Source organism: Lissotriton helveticus, chromosome 1_1, assembly GCF_964261635.1.
Source record: "Lissotriton helveticus chromosome 1_1, aLisHel1.1, whole genome shotgun sequence".
Classification (NCBI taxonomy): domain Eukaryota; kingdom Metazoa; phylum Chordata; class Amphibia; order Caudata; family Salamandridae; genus Lissotriton; species Lissotriton helveticus.
Genome location: NC_136057.1, coordinates 1,979,618,579 through 1,979,639,143, shown reverse-complemented (window position 1 = coordinate 1,979,639,143; position 20,565 = coordinate 1,979,618,579). Strand labels below are relative to the sequence as shown.

General features: G+C 45.8%; 1 protein-coding gene across 2 annotated transcripts in view; it reads left to right on the top strand.

Annotated features, from left to right (window-relative positions):
• The window catches only part of DPYD (dihydropyrimidine dehydrogenase), a 3,662,673-nt gene that overhangs the window by 3,131,996 nt on the left and 510,112 nt on the right, over positions 1-20,565 (top strand). The window lies entirely within an intron of this gene.

The window sequence follows — 20,565 nt, the reverse complement described above, 5'->3', positions numbered from 1 at the left end:
TGCACAAATGTGGGAGTGGGCGGCAAGGAGCCGCAAAGGAGCCTGGGACCTTGAGTCCTGTCCCCCTCCCAATGAGGTAAAGGCAGCAGCAGAAGTGTTCGCGGACTTCCCGCGCTGCAGGAGCCCTGCAGAGATTTTAAAGCGTCTCCAGGCGTGCAAATGCAGGCATCGGAGGCAAGGAGCCGCAAAGAAGCCTGGGACCTTGAGTCCTGTCCTGCTCCCAACAAGGTGATGGCAGCAGTAGCAGTGTTCCTGGGCTTCCCGTGCTGCAGGAGCCCTGCAGAGATTTTAAAGCGCCTTCAGGCACACAAATGCGTGCGTCGGCAGCAGCAGCAGCAGTGTTCCCGGGACAGGAATATTGTGTCTGAAATAATATCACACAGAAATAACAGCCCCATAGGCAGCCCTGGTGTGCACCAAACTGCCTGGACCTCAGTCAAACCGGCCCACTGGAAACCAGGCAATCCAGGAGCATCACCAGCACAGCCCCTGGTCTGCTAAACAGCCTCTGCAGTGCATCCACCAATCAGCCCAGCTACCAGGAATACACGCCCTCACAACTGGGAACCATCCAGGAGGGCCGGTGCACCAGCTGCAAAGGGCTAGCCAGAAACATCAGTGCCTCCCAGCAAGCCCTGCAGAGTGGAGGCTCAACAGAGAAAGTGTACAGGACAGCCCAGCAGCCAGACGGGAACTCCACAGAAGCTCACCCCTCCCTCCAGCAGGAGCAGCACCCAGCACCTCGTCACATTCCTGTGGGCTGACAGAAAAAAGAACAGGCAGAATGCTGGGTAGGTACTGTTTAAGTACAACCAATGCAGGGGAGGGATAGGGGGTCCCAGCATTCCTCTGTTCTTTTTTCTGTCAGGGAGACATTTATCTCCATTAGTAAGGAATGGGACAAGGACTGGAGGCCCTGGGGGGGGAGGGTGTTATATTTATTCTAACAATATTGTTGTGAAGAATATTGTTTCTTAATTATATTTATACATTTTAATTGTATATGTTATAATATGTATGTTTAATCGTTAATGTTTTTTAATATTAATAGTAGTATGAATTATTATTTTTTACCATTTTTAGTACCATAGCAGGTTGTGGGGTTTATAGGGGTATAGGGTGGGAAGTAAATACATATTTGTAATTAATAACGATTTTGCAATTAATACATTTTATTTAATTGATAATTATTTGTTGATTGTATACATCATTTTATTATTTTAATTTACTTTGAGGTGCAGGTTTTGTGTTATGTATGTGCATAGGTGTTGAGTAAATTACTTATAATTAAATAAATAGTTTTTAATGAATAATTATTTGTTAATTAGATAATAAAAAAATAAGAAATTACGTTTTAGGTGTGGGTTGTATGTTTTGTAGGGGTATAGGGTGGGAAGTGAATTACTTATAATTAATTACTAAATAATTGTTAAATAATATTAATATTTTAATTACAATTATTTAAATTGTGTAATAAAAAAAATTGTTTGCTTTTGCTGTGTATTGTGTTGTTTTATTATGGGCAAAGGGTCTGTAGGAAATTAATTTTAATAATGAATAATGTTAATGTATAATAATTAATGAAATTGTAAATAATTATGTAAAATATAGAATTAGGATATTCTTTATGATACATAGTGGGTGTTAGTGGCATTTGTAGGATTAAAGGAAGTGAAGTAAAATATTATTTGTTATAGTTAATGTTAGAACTGGCTATTTCTGGTAGGCTAAGGCTGACACCAAAGCCAGGCAGAAACCACCATTCTAGTCAGGGCGAGGGAGTCACACGCCAAGATAACCCCTGCTCACCCCCTTGGTAGCTTGGCACGAGCAGTGAGGCTAAACTCGGAGGCAATGTGTAAAGCATTTGCATCAGCCCACAACAGCAACAACATCCTAGGCACACCACAAAAGGAACTCCACACAAGGTTATATTAAAATAACTTTTGTATTGTCAAAACACATCAGATAGAAATCACACATGTACATTGTGCCAACTGGCACGGGCAATATTTATAAGGGATTATTTACAAGACAGGGCCACATGGGCCACTGTCAGAATCAACACTTTTGGAAATAGTAATACTGTCAGAAATTAGAATAAAAGAATATAAAATAACAGTTATAAATCACATCCAGTAACTACTGGGAACAGGTAAGTACCACCTACGCAACCCTAAACACCATGGGACCAGAACCTTACTAGGACCACCTGTATTAGAAAGAACAACCACCTAAGAATAAAATACATTTAGGGGTATAAACAAGAACACATTACCCATGATGCATAAATATACATTCAGAGGAGTAGTAAAGGGAAACACATGATGCATAAACCTACACATTCAGCGGTGTTAAGAACAAAGCACATGATGCATCACAAACACATTCAGAGGTGCAGCGCTAGGAGACACATGACGCCTAAAACATTCAGAGGTGCAGCTCAGGGAAAGAAAGACACAACTCAATAGCGCAAAGACACATGATGCCTAAAACATTCAGAGGTGCAAGGAAAAACCACACAATTGCGCAAAACCTACATAAGCCACCACCTGTGGCAGTCCCTAGGCCAACTGGCCTTGTTGGTGCTATGACGCCCTGTGTCCCAATGTCAGGGGCCTAAACGGTGCAGGTGCCCACTACTTGCTGGGCACCTGGGAACCTTCCAATGCCCTAAACGGTGCAGCTGCCCACCAATTGCTGGGCAGCTCGGAATCACAAACTGCGACAGGGTCCTCACTGACCCTTAGGCGCAAACTGCGCCACTGCTGGAGCCACACAGGCTCTGTCACTAAACACTGCGCAGAACGTTGGAGCCACACAGGCTCTGGGACTACCCATAGTCAATTGCTGGAGCCACACAGGTTCTAAAACAAAATAGGCTCCATGGAGCCCTCAGGCTCTGAAACAACTGGGCCACCATGGGGCTCTCTAAACAAACATGCCCCCAAACGCTGTGCCTACACAGGCACCGACCTGCGCCCCCATAGAGCTTCTCAGGGCTCTATAACAAATCTTGCCCCGTCGTTGGAGTCCCTCTCTGGGGACTCGAAATCTCACAACTGCCCAGGAGCCTCTCAGGGCTCTAAAACCATTAACAATGCCCCCGGGGCCCTCGTGGGCCAAACAAGAATGCGGTGGGGCGGCCCACTGCCATCTGGGGCCGCCCTGACTCGAGTGCCTCAAACCGGCACCGCACGGAGCTTCCCCCTGGCCCGACAACACTCACCGGGCTGCTCCATGTGCTCTCGCCAGTCTTCGGTGCGGCGGGGGCGGACTCGGCGGAATCTGAGGAGCTCCTGCTCCTCACGGACTCTCCTTGCTTTACCCAGTCCCCCGTCTCGGGACCGGGACTCAGTGTGGAGCCAGCAAGGCTCCCGGCGGCAGTCTCTCTTCTCTCTGCGGCGGGGGCAGGCACCGGCAATGTGCCTCGGGCCCCCTCCGCCTCTCCTCCTCAGCTCCTCCGGGGCCCCCTCCATGCGGCCAGCATTTCCGGTCTCCCTCTCCACTCGGGAGACCGGCAACGAACCAGCAACAGGCTTCCCCTGGGCAGGGAGGAAGCGGAAGTGACCGCCTCGAGGCCCCGCCCACGTCACCAAGGAATCTGCCTGTCTTCCTGTCCCACAGGGCCGCCAATGGCAGCGCGGCCCTGGGCAGGGAGGCGGGCACAGCGCCCCCTCACACGATCTCTGGGCCGGCGGCGGTGATTTCCACTCGAGGCACAACGTGAGGGGTGGGCACCATCGATAATAGCAATAAAAGCACTACTAAGCGCTTGGGGGCAAAAAATAAAGCGCACTCAGCGCTATAAATGAAATGCAGCGCTCTCAGGCGCTATAAGCAGGAAAAAGGTCTCTTGAAGGAAAATGCAGCTTCTCCATGCTGCCAATGGTCCCAGAGCTTCCAAGGGGCAAAGCCAAGTCCCCCCATCAGCCCAAGCAAGGCAGAGGGGTCCCCCAGGAGTCCAGAAAGGTCCATCAGGTGTCCAGGGGCTGGGCAGGGCCCAGGGATTCCCCTGAGCCTAAGCAGCAGCACACCCCTGGCAGATTCAAGTCCAAAAACAAGAACATTTTGGAAGGGGACACAGCCCCTTCTTATACACAGAAAAGTCTTTGAAGTCTTTGTGCAGGCAGTGTGAGAACCAGCTAGAACTGGTTATAGGGAAGTCCTTTCAGTATCAGGGACAGAGGTGACAGTCGCCCAGCGGGGAGGTGGAGCCAGCATTGTGGCAGGCAGGCACAGCCTCATTCACTATCAGGTGCTATCTCCACCCACTTCCTTGGCAGCAGATACTGCCTTTCATCCACGGGCTGACTCAGACAACCTCCTGGGGCTTTGCAGCCCCTGTCAACCTCAAACCAGACAGTCAATCCACAAGCAGGCCCAGGCACTCTGGGCCAGGCTCACCAGCCAATCACACGCTAGGCACAAATTACACAAATATGCCAACTTCTCAAAGTGGCACTTCTAGACTAGACACAACCATGCCGCATACACCATTATGCAGCATTCAATCTCACGAGTTCGCACATATCAAACTCGACCCTGCACTCCCCACACATCAGGAACTACCATGGGCATACATATTCCCCATTCATTGCTATGGGAGGGCAGGTCACTCACCATACATACACAGAGAGCACAGGCACTTTACACTGTACCACAGTGAAAAAGTGCGCAGAGGCCTAAAATCACTACCACCAGGGTCCAGAAACAGGCTAGGAAAAAGCAAAAAGTTTCGGGGTGAACCTGCCAAAAGGGCCAGGTCCAACAGTTAATTATTAATATTTACCTCATCGCTGCTTCAGAGTTTCCCCTGCTGTGCTGGACAGCAATAAAAATGGGTGTGGTCATGACGAGCTCAGCTCATCATAAGCACACGAGCACTGTGCTGCATGACGAGCTCAGCTCATCATGAGCATGGAAGGGGTTAATATTAATTGTTTAATTGACAATTATGAAAATGATGTAAATAATATTGTTTTATTTTATACATTAGGGGGTCGATTCCGATTCGGGAAAAAAAACATCCGTATGATTTGTATCCGGAGCCCTCTCTGTACGAATCGTACCTGTCTGTCCGAGTCGCGTAGTACGATCCGTATTCCATGAATCCGTCCGAATTGTCGCGATCGGTACGTATTGCAAGGCTGAAACCGTGAACCGTACGACTCGTACACATGCCGTACGACCCGACGAGTACGATCCGGACCAGGGTATGAGGACACGATTCGTACGGTCCACGTCAGGTAAGGGCGAGTCGTATGGAAAAGCACACAAAGACATACACACCGTACGGTCCGTACCCCCCCATGATCGCAGGGGTACACACCGTACCCCTGCAATTATGGGGTGTACGAGCCGTACCCCATGTACGATGGGTGTACGAGCTGTACCCCATGTACGATGGGTGTACGAGCCGTACCCCATGAACGATGGGGTACGGCTCGTACACCCATCGTACATGGGGTACGGCTCGTACACCCCATGATCGCAGGGGTATGGTGCGTACCCCTGCGATCAAGGGGGGTACGCACCGTACCTGGTGGGACCGTTCCGTACCTGTTTCGGCGCAAACTCTGCTTTTATGGCTGTTTTCAGCTCCGTAGAAAAAGGGACGTACGGTGCGTACCCGACACGTATCGTACTTGCTGGGTTGTAAAAACCAGCCGCGAACTGTACAGATGTCGCGTACAGCGGGTTCCGAGGGAGAATCGTACGGAGATTAGAGTCGCACGGTCACTGTACGACTCGTACGGAGTACGGCTCCTGGTACTAATCGTACTTCGTCGTACGTACGGGGGACGTTGCAGGGTACGATTCGTACGGGAAAAACGCTCCGAACGGCTATTCGGAGCGGTTTTTCCCAAATTGGAATCGGCCCCTAGGTGTGGGATGCTTGTTTTGTAGGGATGAAGGGTGGGGAGATAATAAAAAATAATTATTTTAGTAATTATATTTATTATTAATAATTTAATAAATATTTAATTATGTAACATGTGTGAATAATACCATTTAAAAATTTTATTTAAGATATGTGTTGTGTACTTTGTAGCAATATAGGGTAGAAAGTTATTTAAGTAATATTACATTTAAAAATAGTTAATGTTTTATAAATATGTTATTTATTATTGGTTCACTTAGGGCCCAATTCTGATTCGGGTCGGAAGGGCTCCGAACCATGAGCCCGTCTGCCATCCGGAAATCCTCCAGTAGTAGTACTCCCTCGGTCGCCTCTTTACGAACGAGGTAGTACGATGGCAGTTTTTCACTGCCTTTTCGTGCCGGTCTGTCCAGCACGATAGGCAGATGGAAACTCTCTTTGGGGGCCCTCAGCAGGGCCCCAAGGGTGCAAGGCTGCTGAATGGCAGCCTGCGGGCACCTATGGTACCCCTCTGAGTATCCCTGCACCCGTTGGCAGGCACCTTGGGCTGCCGGCCACAGGATGCAGGGATGAACTGCACCTCTGCTTTTCTCAATGCAGGCATGCATTCCGGTGGGATGTCTGGCCTTCATGGCTTGTGCCTGTACTGCCCCTGTTTTTATTAACTCTCTTATCAGCTCCTATACCCCCAGCCGCACCCTCCGGTCTTCCAGTCAGGCTCTCCTCAATGTCCCTCGGTTCTGCAGATCCAAAACTGGAGGCACCAGATTCTCCGTTTTAGCCCCTCTCTTCTGGAACAGCCTCCCGCTGCACATTAGATCTATTCCAGTCTACTCTCAATTTCGCAAGGCGCTCAAGACTTTCCTGTTCTCCCAAGCGTACTCCTGCTGATCTCATCCCGGCCAATGTCTGTGTTTCTCAGTCTAAACTCCAGCGCCAGGAAGCCGCTTGGTCGCAGTGCGCTCTATCAAGAACTTTTAAACTTCAAACTTCAAACTTCCTCTTAATGCTTCCTCTAGTTAGTTACCTCAACAATTTTGCTATAGATCACTGTGAGAAAGTGCATATTTGTGAGTGGGTTCCTCTGCTTTTCTGTTTGTTTGCTGATGTTTTAACACTATTGTTAGAGTGTATCATGGCAAATGAGTTGTTGCCCACGGAATTGTGGATTGACGTTTGTAAAAACAAATATGTAAGGCTCAAGATTTGAGGCCAGGCTGCACTAATCCAAAGAAAGGAAAACAAGAGTTCAATGGCTTCATTATAAGATCCAAGATAGTATTGGTGGTAATGTTGCATTCAATAAATACCAATACTCTGGAGTGTGGTGTATATACTACGGGACATATTTTTAAACAAATCATGCAGCACAGCAAGTCACTTATTGTGCTGTGCTGGGAGATAGCAAAAGGGAAGGGTTGCACAGTACTTACAATTGTACAGTGCATTCCTGTCTTTTCCCAATGCTGATGCACAATATGCTGCATAGTAGTGATAGAGCGCGCAGATCACCTGACTATAAATGTACCAAATACTCACCTAGACCCATATTCTAATTAACAACAATTTCTTAGATCAGATAACCTGGGCACTAACTATCAGATATTTGTACTTCCTAGGTCCTATACCCTTGACTTACACTCCTGGTCATCGGTGTCTGTGAACCTATGTGATCAAGGAGTCTAACATAATAAGTATGGTAGCAAGACAACAATATGCACTCATATAATAACCACAGACTCGAGAAGTTTTGAAAACCTTTATCTAATCTTCATCAAAAGTCATAAGCCAAAGATTAACAGCAAGCAAGCTATCGATAATCAGAATCACAAACAGCGTATAACTATGCAAAAGATATACTATGCCAACCATTTAGATTTCTAAAGGGAAGGTAAGAACAAGCGGGCACATGCATCATTGAGACATTTTGCACTTCTTAATTTGCGAAAAATACCGAATTGCAAATTAAGAATTGCAAAATGCTATGCATCATTTTTTTCGGTATTTATTTGTCGCAATTTTTACAGAATCCCAAATAAATACCGAATTCTTAAGTGCATTTTCGCAATTCCCATTGATTCCTATGGGCCAAAAGGCCTATAGGAGTCAATAGGAAGGCATTTACAAATTCGCAATTTGTTGATGCATTCCAAGGGTGCAGGGGGGGGGTCCAAAGGCCCCCCCCCCTGCACCCCTGAAATGCATTTGAAAGTGCATGTTTCACACACACATGTCCTAAGGACATGTGTGTCTGTAACATGACAGTTTAAAAAATGCATTTTTTTGCTTTTTGACAGATTTTCGCAAATTACCACGATGGTCAACCTCGTGGTAATTTGCACTTCCAATTTCAAAATTCGCATTTTTTTTTACATTGATGCATTGCATTTAAGGAATCGCACAAATGCGATTCCTTAAATGCATTTGCATTTTTAAGAAATGCAAAAAAATACGAATATTGAAAATGAGTTTGATGCATCCCAAAAACGTATTTAGGAAGTGCAAATACCGATTCGCACCGTTTGCACTTCCTAAATAGGTTGATGCATGTGCCCCAAGGATCATACTGAAATGAACTTATAGAAATCAGACTTGAAATTATATTTTCTAAAGGACGGGAAAAATAAGGGACATGCTATGAGTCACAGTTTAATCGCTTTCAAGAGGGTGGGTAAAAAGAGGGAACACAAATTGTTATGACGAAAACTGAATTAACCATGCAGCTATAGGGAAGGTAAGAAAACAGAACTTGCTAATATTTCAGAATAACCACTTCAGCTTCTTTAAAGGGTGGATAAAGAAAGGAAAACCTCTATACATTCATGGATAGCATTTAACATCCAAATCTAAAGAGGGGGGGGGGGACATGCTAATAAAGGCAAGATTTATGATATTATTAATTGTCACAAGGGAAGGGTAGGAAAAAGAAACATATGCTACTAATACTTTGCAAAATTCAGGGAGGGTAAGACAAGGACGCAATTGATACTATTTGTTACGCACACAGATTGATATTTACCTAAGCGGAGTGAAGACCAACCCTGGCCACAGGCAAACGCCAGTAGGCCAGCAAGTGCAGGTCAGAAACAGGATATGACAGCCAGATTTGGATCAGAACCGGACCACCGAAAGTTGAGACCAGCACCCGCAGTTCAGTTGCAACGCCTGCGCTACTCCTTCTCTGCAGCTATCAGTCAAAACCCCGATTGGGTTATCGAATTTCCCAGCAAAGCGCTTCACCAGCACTTCAGGTCCCAGAACCCCGATTGGGTCAGCGAGTCTTCTGACAGAGTGCTTCGCAGCACCTCTGTTCTTGATCAGCTATTGAGTGCGTTGGGTCAGTGACAGGTCAGCTATTCAGACAAGTCGGACAACTTCTCTATCTAAACCTAGGCTAGTTATACAATTTTCCAGGTCCGTGTACCACCCCGCAATGTTGCAAGTGTAAGGATCCCCAATTTCGATTGGAAGAAAGAAGAGGACAGGTCATCACCCCATCTATTTTGCCGTCTCACATTCAAATTTATGTTCACGCCCATTAAATTCAGGTTCTAATGAAGACTTCCACTCGCAAAACAATGGATGTTCTATTCACAATTACAATGTATTTTTCCAAGGTTCACTAGGGTAGGTTCCCAGGAGCATCTTCTCAGTCAGTCAGCTCCTTGGCCGGAATTCAAAGGTCACTGCTCTGGAGACTCGCGGATCTCCCGCAGATGCAGTTTCAATCAAGATGGAGTACAGCATAATACAACAGGCCAAGTTTCGAAGTACAACATGAAATAGAAAAGAAACAGCTTTAGAACACAGAATAAATTAATACACTGTATGCCATGAATCTCTGCACTATACCCATTACTTTATAATAAACTATAGCATTAGGATTAGGCAGAACAAACAGCTTAGCAAAAGCAGCAGTGCAAGATTCTCGCATGTGAGAACACAGAGCAGTCATATTAGCTCTAGTGCGCAGAAGCAACAGATTCCCTCCAAAGCTGCAAGTACGTCATGTCACGTGGGTATGACAGACGCATGCGCAGTAGAAATTCCCGCGTAGCAGCGGCCATTTTATTTGCAAGCGTATTAGGATTAGAAAACACATAAGCAAGCTTCTCTCGGACACCCAATGTAAAGGGGAAAATATCAAATTAGTAAGACAAACATAATGGTTAATTCGTTAAAGTTATTCGAGGTTCTTGAGTACAAGCAAGTCGCCTTTTGTGCGAATCCTTGCTCCATCAGTAGCACCAACAAAGGCACCCTTGCAAGAGTGCCTGCATTGTAAGCAGGATAGTTTTGTGCTGGACAGAACACCTTCCTGTACAAAAACAATCCCCTGAGGTATTTTTCTCTTTCTAAGTGTGCTTCAGAATGAGATAGAGAAAGAAACATATTTTTCCTCATTATCCCTCACCTGTGGGGGCGCAGCAATTTGGGCGCATTCCCAGGTCTACCTCCTATGGCAAATCTGTGTCAAAATCCATAGGTGTTGCTTGGGAACACCAGCACACCACACATGGAACGCCCCTCTGAGGCAGAGTAACGCAACACAGCAATTTGCTTAGGTGGCCTTGCGTGGCTTGATAAATCAGACTTTGCAAGCCACACAGTCAGACTTTGTTCTTAGGGGACACTATGGCCTTCATTCTAATGGACACTGAAAAAGTATTTGATAGGGTCTCCTGGGACTATTTGTGGGCAGCCATGAAGTGGTTCGGATTCAGGGGGGACGTTGTCAGGGCAGTACAGGCTCTATATAAGGCTCCCACGGCCCGGCTGAAGTTGAATGGGGGGTATACGGTACTGGTGTTATTTAGGTGTGGCACGCGGCAGGGCTGCCCCTGCTCACCCCTTCTCTTTGCCTTTTATATTGATCCTTTGGTTAGGATGTTGGAGGCTTGTGGCAGCATTATCCCGATGAAACTTCATGGACTAGAAACAAAAACACTGGCTTATGCAGATGATATTGCTCTGGTCACCCCAAATCCTGCTGAAGCCTTAGCTGCTATTGATGCAGAAGCTCAAACCTTTGGCTTGGTATCCGGGTATGCGTTAAATAGATCCAAGACCCAGATTATTAGAAACAGGGAGATCGACTCGGAGGACCCGCGGGTGGCAGACTCGGCTACTTATCTGGGTATTAATATTACGCCCGAACTGGGGAAGTTAGTTGGAGAAAATATTGAACCAATCATCGGAAAGGCTTTGATAGATTACACAATCTTCATTTGTCACTAGTAGGACACGTTGTTAAAATGTTTTTTTGCCTAAGATTCGGTATCTTTTCTGGGCTATACCGTTAGAATTTGAGAGACAATGGTTCACGGTGCTTGAACATACTGTCAACAGGTTTATATGGGTGCATGGGAAAACAAGAAGGGCTATGAGGTTTATGTCACTTTCAATAGATAGAAGCAGTTGGGCAGTCCCAGATTTTAGAATGAATTATTGGGCCGCAGTGTTTCAATACATGAGCAGCTTGGTCGGCGGGAGGGCAGTAGATGTGAGGATGAAAGCAGAGTCTCCAGATCTATATACATTTTTGTTGGGAGATAATGCTTTAAATGTGTTCATAAAATTTAATGAGCCTAGCTATTTTATAAAAACAAGATTTAAAACACTGATGGCTTCGTTCAAGATTTGGGCGGCATTTAAGAAAAAATCTGGTCCAGGGAGAATGAAGTTCTACACACAGTTATATAAGAATCTGACATTAGCGGGAATAGTCTCAGATGCTGTAATGCGGGATTGGGATGGGTGTGGGCTTCGGAAAATAGGGGATCTTATTAGGCCTGAGGGCATCCTCTCATTTGCAGAAATTCAAAATGATTATGGTATTAATAAGAGAAGCTTTTTTGAATATCTACAGGTATGTAGCTTTTTAAGAGGAAAAAGGGTGGGCCACACCCTTTGAGAAAACCGTGATTGTTGATGTTATTAGAGCAGGAGAGAGTTGTACAATTCAGCGGATCTATGCAGAGCTTTCACTGCTCAAGCCGGATGCTTTGGATAAACATGGGAAGAAATAGGTTGATAAGATCGGCATAGATCAGGATGATTTCCTAGATTCATTGGAGATGGGCCAGACCATTTTGTGCTTGGCAGGCCTTCAAGCTCAGCATTTTAAAACAGCCTTCTTATGGTATTATACGCCAGCTAAGACTGCACAATTGGGGGACTGGAAGGTATTAGGTGCCCTCGCTGTGATTGCTTGGATGCTGATGCAATTCATATGTTTTTGACCTCTCCTCGGCTGCAAAATGTATCTAGAGAAATTGAAAACACCAGTCCAAGTCCAGTCCAAGTCACGCACCCACTAGTCCCATTGTGGTGGCATCGGCGAACCCCGGCCCCTTGCAATGTGTCGTTTGGCCACCCTTGCCGCCAATGCCAGCCATATTTCCTTATATCTAGTCCAGTCTGAGTCCTGCCGAATCATCAGGAGCAGCCATCTGGGTTCAAACGGGACCGGTGAGCCCACCACGGCTGACATCGAGTCAACCACCTTAGTCCAAAAAGTCACTATCTCCGGGTAGTCCCATAATATATGATAGAAGGTACCCTCCCCCTAGCACCCTTGTGCACAGAGGGCCGACCCACTTCACCCCCAGGCAAAGAGGTGAGTGCGGGGATAGTACACCCGGTGCAGAATCTTGGGCTGCACCAACTGGAACCTGCAACGTGAGCTTTGTAGGGCGTCCTGCCAGTCATCGTCCTCTAATACGCCTATGTCTTCCAACCACCTTGCCTTCAATAACGTAAGCGTGTCCGGCATATTATTGATGAGTTTATGGTATATTGTAGAGGTGAGTTTCTCTGATTTCGGATCAAGGATCAACCTATCTTCCATAGGAGAGTACTCCAGGATTGACGTCCCATGTGTAATGTGGGCCTGCAGGGCATGGGAAAGATGTCTGTTGTGGTAATGTTGTGAGTCGTGGAGATCATATTCTTGTTGTAGGTAGGCAAAGGATCATGGGGCATCCCCCCTCCAGACATCCACCAAGTACTCTATGCCTATAACCTTCCAACCTTTGAACCCAGTCAAACGAGACACATCCTTTAGAAGATCGCCATGCCACAGGGGGGTTCTACCAGTCAGGGCACCGGACCACCCCAAAAATCTATTTGCCAACCTCCAACACTGTACCACCACCCCTGTGTAAGCCGGCCAATCTTTCCCTGGCTTACGAGCATAGAGGAGCGGTTCACAACTGCCAGCTGGCATCATCAGCCGGTCCACTCTATACCCTGGTTCCGACTGATCCGTGTAAATCCAATCATTTACCACTTGCAACTGCGAAGCCCAATAATAAAGCTTGACGTCTGGGAGGGCCAGCCCCCCATCGTAAACTCCCCTCGTCAACTTGCGAAGTCCTATCCTAGGATTGCCCCCATCCCAGAGGAGTGTCCGCTGAGCTTGTTGTATTTGAGCAAATATGTCATTTGGAATCGGAAATGGCGTATTTAGCAGAATGTAGAGCAAGCGCGGCAGAGCCAGCATTTTAAAAAATGCTGCCCGGCCCATGAGGGAGAGTGGCAGCTTCCTCCAATGGTTCACGTCAGCTCTGAGGCACGCCAGGTGCGGTTCTATGTTCCTGGAGAAGAACTCTGCCCTGTCCCTTGTGATGTACACTCCAAGGTATTTAAAGCCATTTAAGACAATGGATGCGGGACACCCGGTCGGAATCCTCGTTGGAGGCCCGAGAGTGAAAAGATAACGGACTTCGCCCATTTGATGGTATAGCCTGAGTAGCTGCCAAACAGTTCAAAAAGGTGCAGGCCCCGTGCTATCGACTGGTACGGCCTGGCCATATATAGCACAATATCATCAGCGTATAAGGAAATACTCTCCTCCCAGTCATCGTTCAATGCCAAGCCCCAAAATGACACGTCCCTCCTTATCCAGTGAGCTAACGGCTCCAGAGCTTGTGCAAATAGGAGGGGGGACAAAGAGCACCCCTGTCTCGTGCCCCTCCTCAGGGGGAAAACACTGGACACCGCACCATTGACTCGCACTCTTGCCACCGGTTGCTCATATAGAAGCCGCACCCAGCTGCAAAACTTCGGACCGAACCCCAGTCGCTGAAGCACCATGAACAAATAGGACCACTCGATACTATCGAATGCCATTGAGGCATCCAGCGCCATCAATGCCGTCTGTGCAGACCCCACATTCTCTGTCATATAAAGCACTCCGTAGAGGCGGCGTAAATTATGTCGGGTGCTCCTATGCGGCAAAGACCCAGACTGATCGATGTGGACCAGGTCGGGCAGAACCACTAAAAGTCTGTCCGCTAAAGCCTTCGCCAGGACCTTTGCCTCAACGTTAAGTAACGAGATTGGGCGATAGGACGAACATTGAACAGCAGGCTTCCCTGCTTTGTGAATCACGACGATCGTGGCCTCCCGTTGGTTGGGTGGAAGCAGTCCTACTTCCCGGGCTTCCAGATACATCTGGAAGAGAGGGACGGTAACAATGTTGGCCTGGCGCTTAAAGAGCTCTACTGGGAGTCCGTTCGGCCCCTGCACCTTCCCAGATTGGAGGGAATTAAGGGCCCGTCTTATGTCGTCTCCTGTAAGGTAGGCTCTTTGTTCTTGGGTATAGGGTAGGCAGCGCAAAATCCCGTAAAAATTCCGCGCAGTCTTGCTCCGAACGGGTGCAGACCGGGGTATAAACCGATTCATAGTAGGACACGAAGGCTTCTGCTATATCTGCGCGATTGGTTGGATAGTTGAGCGTGATTTTGGCTAGATTGATGATAGAGCAACAAATAGGCTCTCTGTATTACAGGGTATTTGTTTCCCTTTATTGTTTTAAAGCGTGTAATGCCTTCCTTTTATGTAAATTGTTGGTAATATATTTAACTGTATCTTTGAACATTGTATATACTCAGATTGATGTATCTTAAAGTCAAAAAACTATATCTCAGAGTTTGATGCAGTGCAACTGTAAAATAAAATATATAAAAAACCAAAAAAAGATAAATTAGACTTTGTAGTTTTGTCACGTATGCACCCCTTTGCGTGTTCCTAGTGCGATGCAACTACATGATAAATATGTCCCATGTGTGGTATTGTTTTGAGATCTTCATCTCTGAATGGGAAATACTGCTGCATGTTTTCCTCCATTACCAGGTGCAACAACTCAGAAATATGTTTTTCCCAATCAACATTTAGCTTGCAAGTACTGTATAGGAAAAAGGTGCAGGTTCTGCAATAGTTCCACGTCTAAGGAGTCTCATTCAGGTGCCAAGTCCCATTTCTGGCTGCCTCAACATTTTCGTGGGTGAGTGAAATTCTCGAGGAGCAGTGCCTTTTTGTTATTCTGTGAAAAGGCAGAATCCAGCCAACATAAGCTGTGGAAGTTAATAATGAAATCATGCAGGTAAGGAAAGTTCAGACATAAAGTTCATATATCATTAGAGCTGTTTGGGTTAGAGAATAAGTTGGCAGGGTATGCCCAGACGTGGGTCCCTTGCACACTTTGTCACTGGATTCAAGATAGCCTGGCTGATGAGGGGTGTTACCCGGAACCGGTCCTAGAATGCTTGTTTCCTGTCCAGGGAAGACCTGGCTTGGCAGTTCAGGCTGGACTGTTTCCATGAGGCGTAGGGTCAAGACTGATTTGCATATAACTGGGTCTGAACTGAGGTGGTGAAGTGAGCTAAAGAACGATGATGGATTCAACCCAGATCTGTGACTGGGGTGTATGTCTGAAACGTTTCAGCGCTCTGTCTATCATCTCCTTAAGTTTGCTAGGTTAGAGAATAGCCACAGTGTGGCCATGGGTAGAGAACACATGGAAGTTTAGAAGAGCCAATAGGAATCATCCTGAAATTCACACATGACTCGGTGGTCTCCATTACCATTTGTACACTCTTCCATGTCACTATCGTTAAAATGTATGGGTAACTCTATCCTGAATGGAGGCACTTGTTTTCAAAGACTTTTTAAAAAATCATCCTGTTTATTGTCCTGAAGAATCCAACTTGCATGAGCACTTCCTCTGTTTCCTGTCTCTCTAACATAGGAGGCATCTTCTATTTCATTTCGATCGGCATCAGAACATTTATTGCATCTTCTCATTGGGCAGATTTCACTAACAGAGCCATTGTTTGATGATTATTTGCCTTTAAATATGTTCTTCCTTTTTTGACAGCTGTGGACAGTTTTTGTTTCAGAATTGTGGCTGAAGGCTTGTTGACAGTAGGTTTGATGGGGATTAACCTGTTGTGACCTGCTTTTCCCAAGCTGACATATGAATTCTGTTCTACAAAAAAATGTCATGAGGGTGAACACAGGAGCATGGATTTGCAGCTCTTGCGGCTTAATAGCCAAGTGCCTTACTGATTATTCAGCATTCCTATGACTCCCTCGGATTGATTGTGTATTCTGCACCTTTGCCACTGTCCAACATGCATTATTGGTGCTGATGAGTTCTAGCTGACAAATTTCACGTTTTTTCTCCCGTCTTTATTGTTTGAAATGTCCACTTCATGTGCTTCTTTTAATATATCAGTTTCCAGTCCACCGATCCCTTTCCTCAAATTTGTATGCTCCCTTACTAAATTTCCACTGAAGCTAACAGTATAATTTACTTGGCTTGCTTCTCGTGTATTTCTGGTAGTCTTTCGCCTGTGAGTATCTTGCATTTAAGCAGTCCTGAACAAAGCAGCATTTCCTTTCTTTCATTCTTTTTCTTGAAGGGATTGGGTGAAAGGATAGCTCCTTCCAACCCTGGAAATCTTTTGGTACTTTGTTCTGTATCTAGTGATGCTACTGTACTGTAACTGTTCAATAAGTAGAATGTTTTCGCATGAATACTTTTGGGAAGATGCAATTTTATCACCTGCATTACTTTGTCTTTGTCTTAGCTTTACTTCATCACACTTACCTCAACAACTTCCTTAACTGATTTGCCATTATATTAGGCACCATTACCTGATCTAGAAGTTAATTTAATTTAATTTAAATAATTGAAAAATATAATGCAACTTTGGTTACAATTAGGGTTAGCATCATCTTTTAGGTGAAGTATTGGAGGCTCATCCCTAAATTTTTTGCTTCACCCTCCTTTTTTCTGAACCTGTTTTGTTGACTTTAGCACTCTGCACAGCTTAATACTGCTACCCAGTGCTAAAGGGCTTGCAACTCCTTTAAAGATTCTAAAATCAGAGTACACTTGATTGGCACAGTTAATTTACATATAGGTATTACATGCAGCCAGGGCCTGTAATTTAAATATTACTAGCGGTGCGGCACTGATTGTGCCACCCACTCAAGTAGCCCTTTTAAATATGTTTTAGGCCTGCCATTGCAGCATGTTCCAGTAGTTTTTAACTGCCATTTCGACCCAGAAAGATAAACCTTTTGCCAGGCCTCAACCTGCCTATTTTATACATATACGTCACCGCTAGGGTAGTACCTAAACAGCCCACCAGGCAGGGTGCCTTGTATCTGAAAAGTCTGACATGTGCTTTTAAGGTTTAAATGTCCTGGTAATGAAAAATCCTTAAATTCGTTTTTCACTACTGAAACACCTACCTCTCCTGTAGGATGACATTGGGCTCATTATTACATTTAATAAACTGTACTTTCCAGATGGGAACAGGTACCCAGTTCATGTTTGGTGTCTTTGAAATTGTAATGAAAAATACTAACTTATGGCAAAGTCGGATTTTAAATTGCAATTCTTGAAAATGGCATTTTTAGTACATTGGTATTTTCCTGCCTTAGCCATTTATTTCCTGTAATCTTTCCTAGGTCACATAAGTGGGTGTTGCTGACAGTAGGGTTTGTGGATTCCTCCTAGACTGACACACATAGAACGCTTTGGAGTGCCTGGATGGGCCACCACTGGTAGGAAGAGATGGCAGACCTGGATGCAGCCCCACTTACACTTGAATAGTCTATGTCCTGCCTCCACACAAGTGACTGAATACACCCTGTAGTTTGTTGGAGCCAGAAGAGGTAAGGCAAGATGCCTGGGGACCTCAAAGGGAAACCTTTGGAAGCTTCTCTCCCACTTCAAAGATAAACTGGGTATAAATACTGAACCTCAGGCACCAACTCTTCAGTACACTTCTGGACATGTTGATACTCTGTCAGGGAGAAGTACTACTATGCAGTTGAAAGGACTGCCACTCTGCTGGATTGCTACCCTGAAGGACTACTGCCCTGCTTTTCTGACCGTCTGCCTGCATCCCTGTTGCTCGGGCGAGAAGGACTGGACCTGCATCTCTTGAACCCAGAACCCCAATGTGACTTCAAAGATTAGTTGATGGGCCTCCTGATATAAAGCCTCAATAAAACAACAGTCTTCCACAACCTTGCACCTGGACGCTGCCATCTGTGACTCTACCCTGACAATTGGTGCCACTTTAGTCCTGGACCTTTGGAAGTGGGACTAAGGTGCCCTGCCAGCCTCTGTTGATCCAGCAGATCTGACAATTCATCTCTGCTGCACAACCCTGAGCAGAACTGACACATCACTGCTGCTGCATGGATAGGAACCGTCATAATGACCTGGATCTTATCACAGCCCATCGCGCATTGGAACCGCAGCTGTGCTACGCATCCTCAGTGCAGGCCCTCACATCTCTTGTCTATGGCAGCCTTGACGAAGTGGATGCCCTCTGCATTGCAGCTTCACAGCTCCTCATAACCAGTGCATCGCCCAACTGTATGACACATCTTCAATGACAGAACTCCAATGTCACCAAAGGACCACTCACTACAGCCTCACCGCATCTCAGAACTGACACATCGCTTCAACTGTACAATGCATCTTTAACACGGATCTTTGCAACGCTCCGCAGGCCAGGATTTATGGTACTCTGTTCAGCAGGCTTAACTGGGTCCCTGTAACCAGCCCACATTCCATAGCGTTCATTGTGAAGTTGTCACTTTGTCCTGCTTGGAGTGACCAGATATCAACAGTTGGCGCTTGCTAGAAATGGAGGTCTCTAGTTGGCAATGCTTTGCACCCTTGTCCAAGTAGGGATGCATCTTCCTAGTTGGGGTATGGGGATACACTTCTAAAATAACCCCTGCTCACCCACTTGGTAGCTTGGCATGAGCAGACAAGCTTATATCAGAGGCAGTTTGTAAAGCATTTGTGAACACGTACAGTAATACAGTGAAAACACTACAAATGGACACCACCTCAGTTTAGAAAAATAAGTAATTTTTATCTAAACCAAAACAAGACAAAAATAACACAAAATCCACAATACAGTACTAAAAATATTAATCTTAAAAGGTAGAAACAGTTCTGTCCCAGGAAAATGTGGGATGCAAAACTTTTACATTGGATGTGATGAAATTGTCAACCAAAAACGGTTGCAGGGAAGGTAATACGTCTGTTTCATACACTCAGGGAAGGTGATGTGTCAGTTTCTTGCTCCGGGGAATGAGATGCGTCTGTTCCTTACTGCTGTGCAGGGGAGGTGATGCGTCACTTGCTTACCGGAGAGGTGGTGATGCGTCGGCTTCTTACTGCATGGAGAGTTGACGCATCTGATTCTTACTGCATCCCCCAATGTTGTGACAGGCTTGACACTTCGATGTGATGTGTGATGATGCGGTACGATGCAATGCGTCAAGACGCCAGATATGCTGCGATGACTTCAGCCATGTCCCCTCGATGCATTGGTTCTTCTCCAATAGAGCCTGCGTTAGAATCGGTGCCGGTTATGGAAATTATTACCTATAATATTACATACAAAAAACCCCACCCACTACCCTCCCACTAATAAAATGGAAAGAAAGAACCCACCCTCATCCCTCGTCCTAAATGCACAATAATGTAATGAAAATGAGTGGGTGCACATTGTCTTCAGCCAATGGAAGCCACTAATTTGATGGTGTCTTTGACATGCGTTGCTTCTCCTCTTGATTCCCATGGTAAACATTTACGCTGGTACCTAGTTGACTGCTTTTTCAATGTGTGGATACATTGGAAAAAGTTCTCATTAGAACCTTCATATCTAAACTATTGGCTACTTGCTTTCAAAGCCCCGTTGTGAAGACAAAGAGTTAGTCAAAATGCAAATCTATCGACTATGTCCTGTTACACAAGATGTATCTCATTTGTTCTTTATTCTAACAGTCTATTTTTTTATAAATCTACAGCAAACTCATTGTTAAAACAGGATCAGCTAATGTGGTGTGATGAAGCAAAAGAACATAATCTTAAAGTCAGCACATTCTTTAGTAGGATTAACCCTGGGCAGAACACTACACTACGCTCGCGGAGTGTGCATAGTTTGAGCAACTACGCGCTACACGAATTGCACATAGCACAGTGCATTTTTTGCTTGCTCGTGGTCCTCAACGTCAAGATGGCGACCGCGAGCGAGCAGAATCACCATCCCAGCGAGACTTTTTCCTCGTTCGCGATCAGCAACATCATGGTGCCGATCGCGAGCGTGGAAAATAAACCTCCCGGCGAGATTCTCAACGCGGGGAGGTCATGTTTCTCATTGCGAGTGGTCGCGTATGCTCGCGACTGCTCGCGATGAGAAACTACCAGTCCGCGTTGAGAAAGCTGCCGCTCGAATAACAAATCTACTTGAGCGGCAGAAAACTACCGCTTGCACTGTGCAAGATGCTGTTTGCAATGATTACACAGTGCAGACAAGCATCTGGCACTGTCCAATCAGTGCGAACATCATGTT